The sequence below is a fragment of the Argiope bruennichi genome, chromosome 10, assembly GCF_947563725.1.
Source record: "Argiope bruennichi chromosome 10, qqArgBrue1.1, whole genome shotgun sequence".
NCBI lineage: Eukaryota > Metazoa > Arthropoda > Arachnida > Araneae > Araneidae > Argiope > Argiope bruennichi.
Genome location: NC_079160.1, coordinates 120636434 through 120655941, shown reverse-complemented (window position 1 = coordinate 120655941; position 19508 = coordinate 120636434). Strand labels below are relative to the sequence as shown.

The 19508-nt window shown below is 30.5% G+C and overlaps 1 protein-coding gene across 4 annotated transcripts in view; it reads left to right on the top strand.

Moving 5' to 3' along the window:
• LOC129989470 (plasma membrane calcium-transporting ATPase 2-like) overlaps window positions 1–19508 on the top strand; it is a 285601-nt gene that overhangs the window by 255835 nt on the left and 10258 nt on the right. The gene's annotated exons all lie outside the window — the stretch shown is intronic.

Genomic DNA, 19508 nt, shown 5'->3' with positions numbered 1-19508 from the left:
CAATGTATTAAAAAGAATAGTGTTGAAAGCACTGCAAATTATCTACACATTATTATTATAAATTTAAATCACTTAAATTAAATCACAGCACTGTATTTGAAACGAATCTATCATAATCTTGATTGTTTTTATGGTTTAGTTGTAGAATATTTATATCGCCGCATAGGCCTTCACGGATCACACCGGTCAGAGAAGACCGGTTCCACTTCAGTATCATACAAATATTGTACAATAAAAAAAATTAAGAGTACAATATTTGTAATATCGTTATGTCATATAACATTGCATAATATTCTGTATATTATTGTGGCGCTTGAAAAATGTCAAACCTGGATTTGCTCAAAACCAAATCTGAATCAAACCAAAAATGCTGTACTTTTGGACCAAACAGACAACTTTCATTTTTATATTTACTTTTTTTTATTTGAATCAGTTTTATGAGTTTAATATCTAATTCATTTTTATTTGTGTAAAGCAATTTAAAACATGTATTGGGATTAAGATGGTTTATCTAAGTTTCTATGACACTTTATAACTTCGATAATCAAAGGCTTGACAAATCAAATCCATGTATTCATAATTCAAAATTCTTTCCTAAAACATCTTTTGCAATTCACAATATTAACACTTTTACAATTCACAAATTCTTTCCTAAAACATCTTTTACAATTCACAATATGTATGTATCTTAACAATTCACAATATTCATGTATTTACAAATTTTATCGAAACCTTTGTACCTTTACGTGAAAACAATTGTATGAGAAAATAATTAGATTGTCTTATTCAGAATTGTGTTAAATAATTCGATCTATTCAAAGTGTTCTATTTCCTTAACTAATGGTCGGATTGATGATAAAATCTGTACATATTCTAAGCAAAATATGCGTCAGCGATTATGCAATAAGAAACAGTGCCCAAATCGTATTATGGAAGACAGTTTTACAGCTATACGTACAGAAATGAATAGCAGAGGATTAAAGAGTATATTTATTGAAAAAAAACCATCGCATGTTTGAATAAGTCATTTAATTGCTCGAATCGGTAAAAAGTATGTTCAACAGTTGACAGCAATACTTGCTGCGTAGTCATTTCTTTTAGTTCTTATAAAATTACATTCCTTTGAGGAGCACCACATCCTTTATGTTCACAAGATCTTTTCAGTTGCACTGAAGAGTATATCCGACATACTTGGCATTTCTATAACTGTTGCCTCCCCGGGGCGGACATCTCAAAACAACGAATAAGAAGCCTCTGGCGTGGTGTTTCTTTTCGTATTTGAATAACTAGAGATAAATATTTACTCTGTTTCATCTCTTCTAGATGAATTTTTCATCTGTAATATAGATCAGACCCAGCTTAAAGCACGGGAAATAGTATGAAGGAATAATTTTTTTTTCCATCTAACCGTCATCCACTAGGGGTCATCTCAAACTTGATGAGAAAATTCCGGTATAATGGACCGGAACTTACTATTCTAGTGGTTACAGAAATAGTATAGCGTTGGTGTCCCTCAACCGATATACCGAAACCCGCAATCGATGAACGGCTTCCTACGGGACGGATTGTACCGTGGCTGATGATGGCCTTAAGATTTAGCTATAGTTCCAACCAATGTTGTCACAATGTTCTGATCATTTAGAATAATCCGAATGTCTGCAGACGAGGAGGAGTAGCGTTTGTGATTATTATAACTATTTGAACTAACTGTTTTTCCATTGACTGTTCAACATCTTTCGGAGACGCAACCATTGATGTTCTTTCATCCTCAGACACATTGAACATTTAAAGATAGGGAATGGGGTCCATCATTTTTTTCCCAGGTTATGATAAAATCTTCCAGAATCTAAAATTTTTAGGTTGATGAAATCCAAAATTAGCAACTATAGCACATCAATACTTTCTTCTAGAAAACTGGGCTATGAACACATGTTCTGATGAACTTATTGGTATCGGTAGCAATAATATAATTTCAGGTTTCAATTCAAGTGGGGTTGTTGTTTTTTTTGCATTCTTTCTGTTTTTGCAAATAAGAGCTGTTTTATCTGTACATAAATATTAAAGAAATGTTGTAGAAATAAACTTTTTAATCAATTATTAAAACTTTTTCAAGATATGATAATCTATGTTATATAATTTATTAAATTCCTTACTATTTTTAACATCGATACATAATGCATTATGTAAATGTTATATAATAATGAAATCAATTTCTTCTGGGATTCTCTTCTAGGAGGTCACATTATATAAACAAAATTTAATAAAACCATTTGATTATTTAGTAATTCAGTTTGGAAATGTATACAAAATTTCAAAAGCATTCCAGCTTATTAGGATGTAAATAAAATAAAAAAACGAATCCAAAATTTCATTTTTTAACATAAATGAAGTCATTTTAAATAATACAGGGTGTTTATAAAGTCCCGGACCCATTTTGATGTTTAATAACTCATAAAATAATAAAGATAGATTAAAATTAATAACATAAATGGTTAAATAGACTCAAAAAGTTTCATGACCCTTGTCAATGAACTTCCACGTGTGCCCCCTTCGTCGCACGGAGAATATCAAGTCGATAGTCAATTTCACGCCAGGTAGCGACAAACATGTCGGCATCCACAGAGCCATTTGCGCACATTATGGCGATTAACAATGCCAGAAACATGAAAGGATGCTTCATCGGAGAACATTATGCTCTTCAGAAAATCAGCAGCATCTTCTATCCTCCTTAGCATATCTGTTGCAAAGGCCATCCTCCTAGGCCTATCGTTCGGTTCCAAAACTTGAAGAATTTGAACTTTGTATGCATGCAGTCTTAATTTTTTCTTAATAACCTTGTACACCGTCGAAATTGGCATATCCAATTCTGTTTCCGCTGATCTCACAGATATTCTAGGATTGTGTAAAAATGTCTCTCTGACACGCTCAACATCAAAATCACTTGTGCAAGGACGTCTGGAACGTTTCTTATCTTCGATACTTCCAATTTCTAGAAAATTCTTTTTCCACCGCAAGATACTGTTTTTGGATGGAGGATCTTTTTGGTAAATTCTTCTGAAATTTCTCTGTGCTTGCACTATCGATTTCATTTCTATGAACCACCATAAAATCTGTGCTTTCTCTTGTGGTGTACGCATTCTCCTTATTATCCACTCGAATAAAACATCACATAGAAAAGTACTACATAGAACAAACACATCAAAAGTAAACATAACATTGCAATAGTTGCCAAAAACAAAAGAGAGAAAAATGCAATTAATAAGACAATATTTAGAAAAGTACAGATATTTAGACTGGAAAATGAAATTATCTGAAAATAACCACACGTGCAGACGATATTTACAAAAGTAAAAATATTCAAACCTGAAAAGGAAAATATATGAGTTATTCCATCAATAAATGCCATAAGTTTGTTTATATCTTTATTATTTTACGAGTTATTAAACATCAAAATGGGTCCGGGACTTTATAAACACCCTGTATATACAGATTAAGCTCTTTTGAATAAACCTTTTAATAAAAATCATCCTCTTTAAAATGATTTGGGAACTAGTTTTTGTTGTTGTTATAATATACTCCTGAGCATCCGGTTCTCTTCCTTATTATCCGGCCAAGTTTTCTTTTGTCTTAATTAAATGAGGAAGGCGAGGAATTGCATTGGCAACATTGCCCAGATATTGGAAGCGGGTGTCTGCTACGATCCTCCTAAGTGTCGTGTGCAAAATACAAACAAAATATACTGTGACAAGAAAAGAGCAGCGTTCTGCTTGTGGCTCATTGTGTGTCCTTATTTGCTACCGCTTTTCCTGATTATAACTGCACAGTATGTGCAATATTCATAAATTATTTTTGGAGTATACTTAATCTTTTTTTTAAGTGTACCACAGTGAAGATTACAGAATTTACGTTAAAATGTGGACACTTTATATCCTTTAACTTTGTTTTCCTAGAATAAATTCTTGGAATGTGCACTGTAGTATATAACAATACATAAATTACAAGTACAGAGCCTTCTATTTTAACTAAACACATTACCGGCAACTGCTCCTATGATACATCGGGCCTCGGCCGCGTTCACATTCTTCGTGGCTTGAAATAAATGGAGGGTTTAGTACTCAATAAGAAGTGCGAAAATACGTATTATAACAGTGAGTTTTGACATAAAAATTGTGTCTTCTGGTATTTGTTGGCAAAGAAATGAGTTCATAGAACTCCGGCCTATCCAGATTTTTTGTAATCCGCCCTACCCTTCCGCCACATTAGGCCGGATACTCGGGAATGTACTGTATTACCGGATAACTAACCCCTTTTTTTGGATATTATATGTACAAATTCTGGTATCTCTCTGGCTATTCGTTGCATTTATAGAATGTTTTGAATAAATAATCTTATTTTTTCTTCACTCTGTGTTTATGTTTCAAAAACATCTTTTCTTTTTTTTTAATAATAAATGTGGTATATGGGAAATTACCCCAAAAAGATAGGCCGTAATCTTCCAATTACTAATTTTATTTCTGAAAAAAAACATTTTGAAAAACAATTACCTAATAGTTAGTAATAGTTATATTTTTAAGAGTACAAATTTTATTCTACTTAAAAGCTGATTGAAGTGTCTGCAAATCTTTTAGAAAATTTGATATTTAATCTCTCATTTATAAAATGGATCACTCGTGATTTGGTATATATGCAATTTGTTTTAATCTTGCTTGAATGTTTTTCGATTCTTTTTAATAAATTACCTCAACTGTTTATTTGAAAAGAATGAAAATTTTTCAGGAAAATTTAGTTGATTAACCGATCGCTAATCGAAAAAGAAAAAAAATATTGTTCTCAAAAAACAGTTACTTATTCGTGCTTCAAATCGGTTCAAATCAAAATTGATTGGGTCTTTAATTCTTATAATCTCTAAAAAATAAATACACAATTTTCTTACAATTCAGTATTATACATTTAAATGATTTGCTTTATTTTGATTAATTGCATTATATATATTATTAAAATCAAAATATAGTAAATACAAGTATTCTTTAACATCATTTAAAAAAAAATTAATTTAAAAATATAATAAAAAGTATAAAAATAGTGAGAGTTCTTACTGAGACAATACTGAATTCCATTTCAATATTTGCTTTTTTATTAAAGGTCAAAATTGCTTTTTGATGCTTATTGAAATAATAATTTTTTGCAAAAAAAAAAAAAAATTATATTGATTTAATCCATGTAATTTCAAAATCCTTATCTTTTGAAATAAGATAATTTATAAACTAAAAACATTCCGAAAAACTATAGTGAATTACTTTTATTATTATTCTTTACCTTAATAAAAAACATCATTTCATATGAAAAATATAATAAGTTGCTTAAATTTAATATTATAGGAAAAGAATGATAAGTTAAATGTTAGTAACCTTTGTTTACTATTTCGGAATTTCTTATATATTTATATTATCTAGTTACTCTGGAACGTTTCAAAAGGTTTATTATTAGACGTCAGAATAAATAAGATTTGTAACAGAATAAATTTCTGGAAAAAATATTTATATGGAGAACACTGAAAAAAAAATTGTTTAAAAATATAAGAGTCTTAAAAATTCAGTTTTAAAAATATATAAAAATTATTTTGCATATTTAAAGTGCTCAAAAATTACATTTCTTAAATGAGTAATTAAACTAAATGAAATTAAAATTGAAACGAATTTTAATAAAATAAAGACGAATAAAGATTGAATGATGACGAATTGTGTGGAACACGCACATTTTTTTACTCATTATTTTATTTGTCTAAAATTGCAATCAACTATTCAATTTTGACTAAAAATCATTTTAAATGTCTTTATCCCTTAAAGACTTGCAAAAAACGGAATAATTTTCAAAATCATTTTTTGAATATGTTGCTTAAAATTTTAAATACTCTCCAGTATGAATAAATAATAATGTATAACTATTCAAAAATACGGAATTAATCTTGATTATATTAATCAGAAAATAATCTAAACCTCTTAAGAATCAGATTCTACATATTTAATAAAAGGAAAATATAAATTAAATAACAAGCTTGGTGCTGAGAGTTATCTGGTATTTAAAATGATTTTAAAATAGATAAATAATACTCTACGTAAATGCTATTTTCTTTTCTTTCGTGAATAATATAAACTAATGAATTTTACTATTGAATTATTCTATCAGTTTTTCTTTGAAGTTCCTTAGAATTATTTAAGCTTAATATTTATTCGTTGAACGTTGATCAGTTTTCTTCAAATATTTTTTTTACTGAGATAGAATATAACATATTATTTCTAGAAATTATAGATAAATTTAATTTAATGCCATGCAAAATAATTCATAATAAATTTTGCCTGGTTTGAAAACTCGTATCAATATCTAAAAAAAGATTCTTTTCAATTTTTTATTTTATCTTTATGTCTGTTTTTCTTTCTCTCTCTCTCTCTCTCTCTCTCTCTCTCTCTATATATATATATATATATATATATATATATGCTTTTGGGTTAAAATTTAATCCTGAAGCAGCTGAAAAAGACTGAGATTCTTGACTTTTTGACATAATTATTTATTTTCTATTTCAAATTTATATGCAGCTACGAGGAAAATGAATCAGAGAAAGGTCAAGAAAAGTATCTATTTAAATTTAGGAATTTAATCACTGAGCATCCAGAATAGAAAACTCAACTCTTCCTCAAACTCAAACTTTTTTTACAAAGTTGATTAAGATAAAAAAAAATTTAGAAACATAATTATAAAAAAATAACTCTCCCTCTTTATTCACATTACTTCTCCACACGACACGTCCATTATTTAATAGTTATTTCCACTCCTTTATTTGTATTGAGGAAAAATTATTTTGTGTAAACAGATTATGATATAATCTTATAATTCTACAATTTTATTAATTTTTTTCAGTTTCATGGAATTAATTAACTTAAAATTCTAATTTCTAATAGCTAAAAAGTGAAGTAATTGTGATCCTTTCCAAATATTGTAGATATGAGAAAATTTCCTCTTAAATCTTCCTCTTAAAAGTCTTCTTAATTTACAAGGTCGCTTAATGTCACAGCTAAATTATTTGAAAGACTTTATTACTCATAATTACATTTGCATCAAAAAATATAGCAAAGTTTCTGATGACATCAAAAACATTTTTAATTCTTCTCTTAATTATTTATAGTTTGAATGTCCCATTATAGATCCTGGTTAGTTTTTTTTTTTCTCTTTCATTTTTTCTCAGAAGTAATTAATTTCTTTTTTTATATCATAAATTAACTGATTACTTTCGATTCTCTAAGACAAAACTCATTTCTATATCTTTTCCATTAGATTATTACTTTTAATCTCATGTTTAAAGATCGAATTAAATTGTTTATGTTTAATGTTAATTAATGTTTCACATTGAATTAAATTCCTGCTAATAAACACACAGATCATGATGATCAAAGCGAATTAAAATCCGACAATGTTAATTCAATAGAACTACAATAAATAAAGTCTTTATCTTATAAATTTTATATAACACAATATAGTAAAAAAATCTCATTTGATAACTGAATTTATTTTAAACGGATAAACGTAATATAGAACAACATGACATTCCCTAATAAACTATTTAATCTTTTATTTTTCGCTGTAATTTTTACTTTTAATATATAATGACTTCATTTTATTTCTATAACTTTCATAAGTACTTCATTTTTTAAGTTTTTCACAAATTTCTGTAGATGTTAAAAATGAAAAAATAAATCATTTAATTTGACCGAACAGAAAATTTCTATAATATAAAAATATCGCAATAAAATATTTGATTGAATGTCAGTTGATTGGCTGATACATTATGTTTGTAAGATATTTTTTTTTTCATACAGATAAGCAGTATTTTTGTGTTACAAATTCTTAAATAATATTTCTTTTCAAAATGTAAATTAGAATAACAATAAGAATCGAATTTTCTCAAAAATGTTTTAAAAGCTTACTTGCCGTTTTGTTTCAATGAATGAACTAATGAGGTATTTTGCTTGACGCAACATTCTACCTCAGCGTAACATACAAATATTTTTCGTAACAAAAAGTGATTGTAGAACCACCAAGCGATTATTGAACTTTGAAAATGTAATCAATTCTTCAATAGTGTCAGGATAAAACGAGATAAAACGATAAAATGTTGCTAAATAATCAAAATATACTCTCGTCAGATTTGTTTTTTAATATCATGGTATTTTTTCCTTAAATGTCTTATCTATACTGAAAATTGAATATACGCCAGAAACTTAATTACGCTATAAATTATTAACAAAACACACATGGCATGTCCTTTTCTATCAAATGTTCCCAATTCTGTTTGGAGAATTTACTATATTTTTATAAGTGCAAATTTTATCCGCAGAACAGTATTTTAATAAATGCGAATTTTAAAGGTATAATGTAAGTCAAAATTTCCATTTCATTTGGCCTGTATAGCTTTTAAATGCTCCAAGGACAGAAATTCTTCTTTTGAATAGCAGGAAACTATATAATTTAAATTTATTTAATAATTGAGTGAAAATTGTTTCTTTCATTTAAAAAATTTTTTAATCCTTAAGCTGATCTATAATATTTTTGATCCTCAAAATGAAATCCTTCATTTGTAAATCAATATTTAAAAAATGTATGCTCCATGTGTCCAATGTTCACTATTTAAAGTTCATTTTATTTTTTATCTTATTGCTTGAAAACGTAAGCACGTTTATGAATAAATGAAAACGCGTATAATATAGATATGAATTTCTTAATAATGAAAAAAATGTAAATATTTTCTTCTGGCAATTATATAATAATGAAAAAGAAAAGGAACTGATTTGTTCCTATCAAAAAACAGATGAAATTCTTCAAAACGTGACCATTTCTTATGAACTCGTCAAAAAATAAATGTTATGGAATGCACAAACATTTTTTTATCTTTTCAAAAATCACAGTTTTCCACATAAAATCTTAATTTGAAAAGATCGAGATTGAATTTTAAGTAATTTAGAAATATTATTACACATATGATATTTTGTTTGAGGTCAATAAGTTATTCGCTTCAAACATAAAATTATTACAGTTATTCGATGTTAGTTTAAATAAACTCTTATTTCATTTTAGGAAAATTAGGCGGAGAGAGACGTTAAGAAATGCTCGTATCAGAGCCTCATTCTGTTCTACATTCTTTTCTGAATAGGGCATCAAACAATAATTCAATTGAAAGCTATTTTTTATGTATACTCGAAAATGTGGTATTAAGATAATCTTATAGAATTAATCTCTCATTCTCTTGATTTTATGTTCCAAACTTAATCATTTCCACAGCGTTGTGGGTGATTGCATTGTATCGTCCAACAGTCTATCTTGCACTTGTGTTCTGTATTGAAAAATTTCATTTTATTATATAATTTATATCACTTTGAAAACCTGAATAGATTAAGAAATATGATTTAAATCAGTATGATTATTATGCGAAATTTAAAGTACAAGATATTCATAATTAAGGTTTATCTATACAGAGCTGTGTATATCTGTAACTATTCTTTCTGAAAGTTATGAAAATTTGCCAGAGTCTTAATAGAGAAATAAAAAATACTGAAAAAAAATAATAATTCCAAAGATATCCACCAGGGGGCGCAATACTGATTATTACAATAATTCTTTGCAAAATGAATTCATGTTGCCCATTATTGTCCAGAACTTCTATCACATTTCGAAATGGGACGTTACACAGTTATTCGTAGCGAATTCCTGGAAATGTTTCTGATAGGATGGAAAATTCTGTCTTTTAGTTCTGACAAGATTAAATTTTCCTTGCCAACCAACTCTTTTGAGTAACCCATCAGCTAAATGCTTACAGGGATTCAGAAAAACATATGCACCTTGTAGGCTAAACATTACGCAAACGTCGACTCATGCATTGCATTCTTTTGAAAAATGCCTTTTAAGCGTACTTTTATCGCAAGTAACAAAGTGCGGGAGAGCTCCATCTTCCAGAAACCCGCCTCTGTCAAGGCAATACATGTACTTCAAAGAAATGTGAAATGTTACTTTTTAGTAGTAAAGCAAAACGCTGTCTAGCTTCGGAGCATGTAAATAGGCCTCTGTTTTACTCATTTTTCTTAGAAACCAGCGGAAGGGGTCTCGCTTAAACATTCTCACATACTCTCTAATAAAAGTTCCTAGAGAAGTCCTTCCATTGTCTCCTTTCCTACAATAGTTACGAACTATTAAACTTTGGCATGAATTTAGCATTGTATCTACCGCGTCACCCTTGGCGCGCTTCTTGGCGATTCATCTCTGGTATGTGGTGAAAAGTATCCGAAAATTGAATTTTCGTTTTAGATGCACTTTTCCTAATCAATTAACCCTTAACTGGGAAGGTGAAATTTTAGGACTTAACTGGGGAGGTGCGGTCTACGAGACCGCATTTCATTTACACTCAAATTAAATTTTTTAATGAATGTATTAGTATGAAAAACTGCCAACATATTTTGCAGATATTTTTCTTGATATATAGATATATTTTAGAAAGTTTTCAAAATATATTATATTGAAATAAGTAAATGCATTGGAAAATACATTTTCTTCTCAAATGACATGTTACAATAAATAATATTCATAAAAAACCATATTACTTTTTACTTTTTAAATCATATTTATTTTTATAGTATATGAAGATATATAGAAGACATATAATGTAAAATTCAACAAATATGAAAAATTAAAAAAAATGACAATGGGTAAAATTGGCCCTTTTTTATCGGCTTGTGTGACTTTCATAGCACGGTTTTCTAGAGCATTTTAAACATACAATTTAAGAACTAGTATAAAAATCAACCTATAAATTCTGCATATATATCTCTTGGTATATTAATATATTTTATAAATTTTTCAAAATACATTACCACTAGAAAAATTAATTATGATTGAACATACATATTAAAATCAGTTTAATGCGAACTTTCATCGAAAAACTCCTCTGTACAATTATTCTTATCACTAAAATCACTTTCTGCTTCATTTAAAAGTGTCTGGATCATTGCTTCATATTAGGATCAGTAAACTGGGTGATATTTCGGGGCCCAAGTTTTAGCACCATCCGCTAAGCCTTGTTTATCACTGGAACACTAACAGGGAGATGCGGTCTCAGAGACCGCGCTCGAAGAAATAACTGAATTATTTTAAAAAGCATCTGCTGAGATCGGTTGGAAAAGTGCACGTGTATTGAAGGTCGCAAAACAGGACGATACAGGGTCAATCCATTTAATTGAGCTAAAAATAGAATAGGGGTGACAGAAAATCCATCGCTGTGGTCTCACAGACCGCACGTCCCCAGTTAAGGGTTAAAACCAAAATTTGACACAGAATTACAATTGCAATCACAAAATTACATACCAAATGTTAAGTCATTCCATTTTTAAATCATCGCGTTTACATGCTTCTGAAAGTAAAGACGGACAAATTATGAACCCCTAATAGATTTGGCTCAGACTTTGAGAGGTGGCTACACTAAACCCTTGTGCAAACTTTTATCTGTATAGCTCTGCTCGTTTTGTAGTTATCGAGTAATATTCGATCTGCTGATCAGACAGATTTCCTTTGAGTGAATTTTGTTCAAGATCTGACAGAAATGTGAAAACCATATACTAAATGTAATCCTTCTGGTTTAAGGATTTTTCGTTCTATCTTTATCACAGAAAGATAGATAGATATAATATCAAAAATAGGTTTTAAGAACTCGGGGAGATTTCTCAAAATCACGAATTCAAAGTGTTTGACGATTAAAATATTTTCCTTTATAATTAAAAATAAAAAGGCTACGCTTGAGGTGAAAATGACTTTTGTTGTACTCTTAAATAACCATGGCTGCTTGAATCTCCAATCTTGATAAAAGAGAAAGATTATTATTCTATCCATATTGGGAAAACCGAGATTTAATTTCGATGTTTTTTTTAAACATGGACTTTTGGCGTCCTAATAAAGAGAAAATATTATAATCATCAAAGAATTCTAACTCATGATGAATCTCCACCTTTTAGAGCTCCCCGTGTTGGAAAAATGCATTTCTGGAATCATATCTCACCGTCTATATTTTAAAATAATCATTCGAAGATGCTTTCATTGGACTCGTGATTTTTTACTCCAAATATGCAGATTTCTGTCGAATGTGGAATAAAAACCATTCACGGAAAGGCTATCTGTCTGGCTGTCCAAATACAGATAAATAGAAGGTAAACTATTCGTATATGAGATACTAATAAAAGACCAAACATAATTATTACACCGAACTCACTTAAACCCTGAGAATGAATGGAATTTCAAGGAATCATTAGGATGTACCACAACTAAATAAAGCAGTTCTGTATGTGGAGATTGAACTGACAAGGACCGAACCAGCGACGTTAGGGTCCGTAGCTGCATAACATAACCACAAGACAAAAGTTATTACCCTGGTCCTAAGGCTGTTAACTGGCTTATGAAGCTACCACCACATGTACATACACTGCACCATCCATCTATAGATTATCTCAAGATGAATCGTTATCGATACAGAGAATAAGAAATTCCACAGCGAATGGTAAACCTACAGGATAGTTAATTGCCTTTATATTATTTATACTATCGCATTTCTTTATGAATGAACTTATGAACAATAGCACATGACTAATCTAATGCTGTAGCGATGTAGTGAATGCCCGTGCTGCCCATGAAGTTTGAATTTCTGCCCTCTTTCATCATGAGCGCAGGATTTTCACTTACCTGTGGAGAAACATTTCTTCTTCATCAAGGAGGGATTCATAAAACCCCTATTTTCTCATAATTCCTGATCGTTTTTCTTAATCTATATACAGTCATTATATCCCTGGGAATGATTTTTAAGGCTCGAAACCTCTGCAAAGTTTCTGGTGTGGTATAACCCATTCTGATAAAAAAAATAATAATTTCGCCGATAAAGCGTAAATTTGAAAATTATACAATTTCCAAGGAAAAAGATGTACTACTTACTGATAAAAATGTACAGTGTTTTTTTTTTAATTATTATTATTATCGTTTCATTACAGAAGGATTTCCAAAATTTGCTCGTATTGTTCATTTTCATGATCCCGCCAATAGCACTTTTGGGCCATTTTACTTCTCAAAGCAGTAATAAACGCATTTCTGGAATACTTTGTTAGGTTTTGACCTTGACTTCTATTCTAATTAAGTTCATTTTCTTTCATCTCAACTCGAATTTGGCGAAATAAATCAGAACTTTGGCGCATTCGCAAAAATCCTGAAGTTTTCCGTACTTGAGAATCGAAAATGGATTGAATCTTTATCATATAACGCCCTCTAATGACAGTTTTTCTAACTTTTTCTAGATCATTGTTTTTCGTATATCTTCTTTATGAAATCTGCCAATTTTCACAATTTTCAGGTGAATATTTACGGATATATACTGTTCTGAGTTGGTTTAATTATGCTCAAACTACATATCCTGGTGTTATATTTAATATTTCACGGCATTTTTTTTCTTCCTGTATTCGAACATACAAGTTCTATACAAGTGGCATTCATATTTGCGTTTCAAGTATGACCCAGTTATACATTTCAAAAATTGAATGAAAAAATTAAAAGGATATGCTTAACTTTTTACGTTCTATTCAATAATATTAAATTATAAATATTATTAATGTATTTTTTTTCCTTGCCAATAAACATTAAACTGGTCTTCTTTCATCAAATGTTCCAATCGTGTATTTCACGAAATTCTAATCTGCTTCAACCTCCAGATTTAATGCTAGATTTCAGGTATCTATTTCTTATTTTAATCAAAAGGACAAAGATAATCAAGTGGTCACACAAAGATCATAATTACCAATATATTTGAAATTATTGTTTATAAATTGCTTTTTATTTTCTTTCTTATTTAGTGTACCTTTATGTTTTTTATGCTCTTTTACTATTTTTCTTCTTCTTCTTCTCTATCGCTCTCTATGTGTGTGTGTGTGTGTGTGTGTGTTAATCAAGAAATAACAGGAGGTGTTTGGAGCTTTGTAACGTGTTATGTACTGGAGGAAATATAACAAAATTCGGCACTGCAATCGAAAACTTTATTATATAATTTGCTTATACGGGTACTTTGTCACATAACATGGAAGATAAAATTAAGGGCTGCGGGAATTTATTCTGCTTTGTCACTACGTGAGCGCGCCTTATTAATCAAGCTGTTTTATCAGCGAGATGAAAATGCTGGTGCTGCTCTTCGTGAATACCAGCGGTTAAAACAGTTACGTAGAGGACTAATGACCATAACTTACTTCCGAAGAATGGTTGAAAGATTTGAAACAATAGGAATTCTTGATGTTAACCGGAACTTGGTCTCAACAGGAATTTAAGGCCAAGGACGTAAAGGTATTAAGCAGGAATAAGTTGAAGAAGTTGTAACTGCCATTATGGATCAGAACCTCTGGAACCAGCCTATAGATAACCCGTTACATTATACCCAAACAAATATCCCATTCTCGACGGTGCAGAAAATATTGCGTAAGATCCTGAAATTTTATCCGTATAAAATAACACTCATTTACTGATGACACTGATCTGAATCTTGGCAATTTTTGGTTGTGGGGTGGTTCTGTTTCACTTGAAAGGCGTTGTGTAACAAGGACATTTTCTTGATATTCCTACTTTAAAAGATCAAATAACGTCAGGTCAGGTGAACGTGGAGGTCAATCTTCGAAACCACCATACTCAATTATTTGGTTCCCGAATTTCTTGATGAGGTACTGCTTCACCTGAAGATGTCTTGTGAGAGACGTGCCTACATGTTGGAATTACAGATTCCTAAGATTAAACAACGGCAAGTTCTTCCCAAAATGCCTACTTCGCTTAGAATTCTCCAAACCTGCTTTTTTTGAGAGGCCACAATGTTCAAAGATCTCACTTGTGCTGCATTTCGGATATACGAGGGCATATGCCATTACCTCATCCGGTTGAACTTGTCTTCCTACCTTAGTTGGTCTGCCAAATATAGTTCTATTAGACACATAGCCTCCCTCAAACGTTTTACAACAGCCAGGATGATTTGATGAGTAGGATGCGGGCCTGCGGGAAAACGTTGTCTGTGCAACCTTGCTGATTGTGCTTTGCTTTCACATTCATTGTATAGTAAAAATATCTAATAATACTCGGATTTGGAAAATCGCTCTATGACCATGAGGATTAACATAACTACAACCCCAAGCAAATATCTCTTTTACAGCTGTTTCAGGTGAACAGGTGTGACGTTTCTTACGTATTTGCATACTGAAAAAATTTCGAACAACAAGTGTAATTTGCGCTGAGTTAATGCGATACAATGTTATACAATCTATATATTGTCTATTCCGTTTATAAGGAGATTTAGTACAAGGATGCAACCCTTGGACATCCTTTTGATGGGTATATCCTTTGATGTAATCCTTTTGATGGGTATCTCAAGCGATACCACTGTGCCACATTGAGATGTCTTGTTTTGCCCGAAAGATAATCATTTCTCCTTCCGTTCAAGTTCCATAACGTCACAGGTAGGAAATGACAAAAAACAAATGCGCGTTTTAACCGTTCTATTCTTCGCATGAATGTCCGCAAAGTGACTTTTCTTACTAAATCGAAGATATTCTACATCTTTGTAAATTTATTCCCCCCCCCCATCTCATTCAGTTTTCGAGAGGGGAATACTAACTCCACAGCTTTCCACCAGTTGGCGCTGTTGTAAGCTATTTCATACAGTAGTGCATGGCTACTTTATTATACCAAGATACTACTTTTATGAATATAGAAGCAACCGTTCCGAAGTTAAAAGTGTTGCAAAGGACTTGTCGGCATATTGTATATCCTTTTTTATGATTAGAATAGCGTTCCTGTATTAGTAAAAAAGTATTGATTTTTTTTTATTCTCCCAGTTTACACCAATATTAAACAAAGCTATTAAATCATTGTTTATCATAAATATTTGCAATTTCAGTACACTCCTGAGTATCCGGCCTAATGGGGCGGAAGGACAGATCGTATAACAAAAGAAACCCGGATAGATCGGAGTTCTTTGGATTCACTTCTTTGCCCACCAATACCAGAAGACATAGTTTTTATACCAAACATATTACGTAATACGTATTTCCTGACATCTTATTGAGCACAAAGCTCTCCATTTATTTCAACCCATGTAGAATGTGATCGTTTCAGCGGCCCGGTGAATCATAGAAGCAGTTACCGGTAACGTCTCGAGTTAAATTAGAAGACTCTGTATTGGTAGTTTATATATGTTTATCTACTGCACTGCCCATTTCAAAAATTTATTAGAGAAAAATTAAGGCAAATGATACAAACTGTTCACATTTTAACATAAATTCTGTAATACCTAACTTAAATGCAGGAAACATAAACGCAACGTTAACGTAAATCGTAGACCTAATTTATAAAAAAATTAACACAAACTGATTTTATTTTTCACTGATAAACAATTCCATAAATATGGAAAGGTAACCCTAAGATAAGAGTCAAAACTTACAATTTTTAGTTATTCTAAAAAAGTTCTTAATATATGACTGCTTCTGCAACGCCTTGCCTTCCTCATTTAATTACGATAAAAGAAAACTTGGCCGGATAGTAAGGAAACCAGATAGTGGCGAACCGGATACTCGGAATTGTACTATATTAGCAAAAATACCATTTTTTAAAATATATATTTAACATTAAAGACTGGTCATTGCAATTTAGCTTCCCTAGAACACTCGGCACAACTTATCCTAGAAAGGTGGAAACATTTCGAACAACTCAATATTTACAGTATTGTTACATCTGTAAAATGCGAATCATCTAAATAAATGCAGAAAAATGTTAAGTTTATAAAAATTTCTAACATGTTAAATTGAGAACTTTATACAATAACAAAAGAATTATCTATCCATAAATCTATCTATAAATTTAATCCTCAAATTTATTAATTTTAAATTTAACTTTATAATTATGTTCATCGTTAAATATTCCATCTTTCTTTATTTTCCAGAAACCCTACATTGTCAGAAATTTTGTAAAAGTAAAGTATATTTATAATAAGGAAAGTGGTCATTGAATGGAATTGTCGTCATTATAATTGGTCGAATAGACACAGAAATGTGTGTGTGTGTGTGTGTGTGTGTGTGTGTGTGTGTGTGTGTGTGTGTGTGTGTGTGTGTGTGTGTGTGTGTGTGTGTGTGTGTGTGTGTGTGTGTGTGTGTGTGTGTGTGTGTGTGTGTGTGTGTGTGTGTGTGTGTGTGTGTGTGTGTGTGTGTGTGTGTGTGTGTGTGTGTGTGTGTGTGTGTGATTGAAATCTAATCACAGTAATTGTTATCGAATCTTTTAATGTTACTTGACAGTAATTTCAAATCTCGCTCTTTAATTATCATAATTATATGCAATATAAATAAAATATCTAAACTATTATAAAAAAGTTTAATTCGTAATCCCTGATACGGAAAATATGGCATGCAATAAGAAGATAAATTTTCACATGAAATTATTTTTGCTCTCTAAATGGAGATGATATCAAATATTTTAAATTTTAATTATTAATTTGAAATTATTTCAATCGTTATAGCAGCGATGTCTTATAAAGTTAGTTAAATATAAGCAATGCAAATCTGAAATTTATGGACTTCAAAATTTGTCTTAGTCAAGATTGTTCAAAGTCAAAATCTAGAACATCTTCTTTAACTGTCGAAAATAAAAAAGTACGGGAAGAATTTGTTTCTACTTCTTATTTATTTTTTAAAAATAAAAATTGCACTTAGTTTATCAAATTTATTTTTTTAAAAAAACTATCTCCCAAGTGTTTTGTATATAAGTAGGCAATTTCACTCATAAATATAAATAACAAAAAATATCTTTGTTGTTATACTCTGTATTTTTATCTATTTCATTTATACTTTGCAATAATAGAATAATAGGCCAACCTGGTGCAGGTAGGCGTAGGTTTCACAAGTTAGTCTTTTTATAATTCTGAGGAAACTTAATATCTCGTATTATTCCAATGCTTTTGAAATAAATACAATCAATTTAGTTTTTTTTATATAAAACTGAAAAAATATCTTAAGAAAGGAAATAAGCTCTTTCATAAAGTTTAGCATGCTTTTAAATATGCTTGGACTATTGTTAGAAGGTTGTCAAGGCGTAATTGCTGTTACTATTAAAGTATATTTTCACTTTATAAAAAGATTTAATTCCAAATAAAAGTGCATATTTTTCCTTGAGTCGTAGTCTCTTTCTCTAAAAATTAATTGTGTCAAAAATCCAGTATGCAATTTTGATGCAAAAATAGTATATCCATATTAAATATTAAAAATCAAATTTTATATTTTGCTTGAAATACAGGATATCCAAAAAAAGGCCCGCTATCTTTAAAATGAATTAACACGACATTTTATCAATTTATTCTTAAAGGAATTGATATGCGAAATGAAGAACTCATGTTAGTACGCAATTTTATGTTAGGTCTAAAAATAATAAATATACAGACTGATACCGAATTCATGATACGAAACTTAAAGGTTGATACCGGACATTGTAACAATCATTTATCGCACAGAAATGTATGAACAAACAGGTTCATACATTTCTTTGCAGGAAAGTTTAAAGGAAAGAAGAAATATAAGAAAAGAGAAATAGAGCTATTGGTTGGTTCCGTCACCAATAGAGGGCAGTAGGTGGTTAGGTTGCAACAGATGAGAAAGGTGGACTTGTCCTTTGGCCATTCTGACCTCCCGATTTATCGAGCCTTGATGGCCTTTTTGCGGGGATATCTGGGAGAGTCTTGTTTATGCGACCCCAATTGACTTTGTTGAGGATCTCGTTACTGTAATATCAGTAGAAGCAGCACTTGTGCAAGAAACGTTTTCATAGCTCCACTGACGCTATCATGCATGTATCACTGTTGATGAACGAAATTTTGAACAATTATTGTAAACATTGCACCTGTCAATGTCGCTGTCAATAAATTCTTTCTTTCCTTCCACCTCATATTTTTTTATGATTTACGCCTCACCATATCATTTGCACCTATATATTCCTATATGGTAAATGATTCTTAAGGTGCCCTGTATTAACTTTTAAAGTTTGTATCATGGATTCGGGATTATTCTGTATATATAGGGTTGGCAAGAAATAAGTTACCCACTTCATAGGGCCCTAAAATGCTTTATATTAGCCCAAATAAGATAAAATTTGAGCTACAGATTATTCAGATGTTGCGCTTTACATTTGTTAATTTAAAATATTTAGTACAAAAATTCACCAATAGATGGCGCTGTAACAAAATGGCACTTATTTGCATATATTGAAAATGTGAAACATAATTTGCCGTCTTAAGTGCATGTCTATTACCATTTTTCTTTGGATAAAAAGAAGGCGGATTCTGCACGAACATTAGTTTGTTCTCTGTTCGTCATGTCTACGTAAAAAATAGTAAAAGCGCTATCGGTGAAATTGTTCTACCAGAA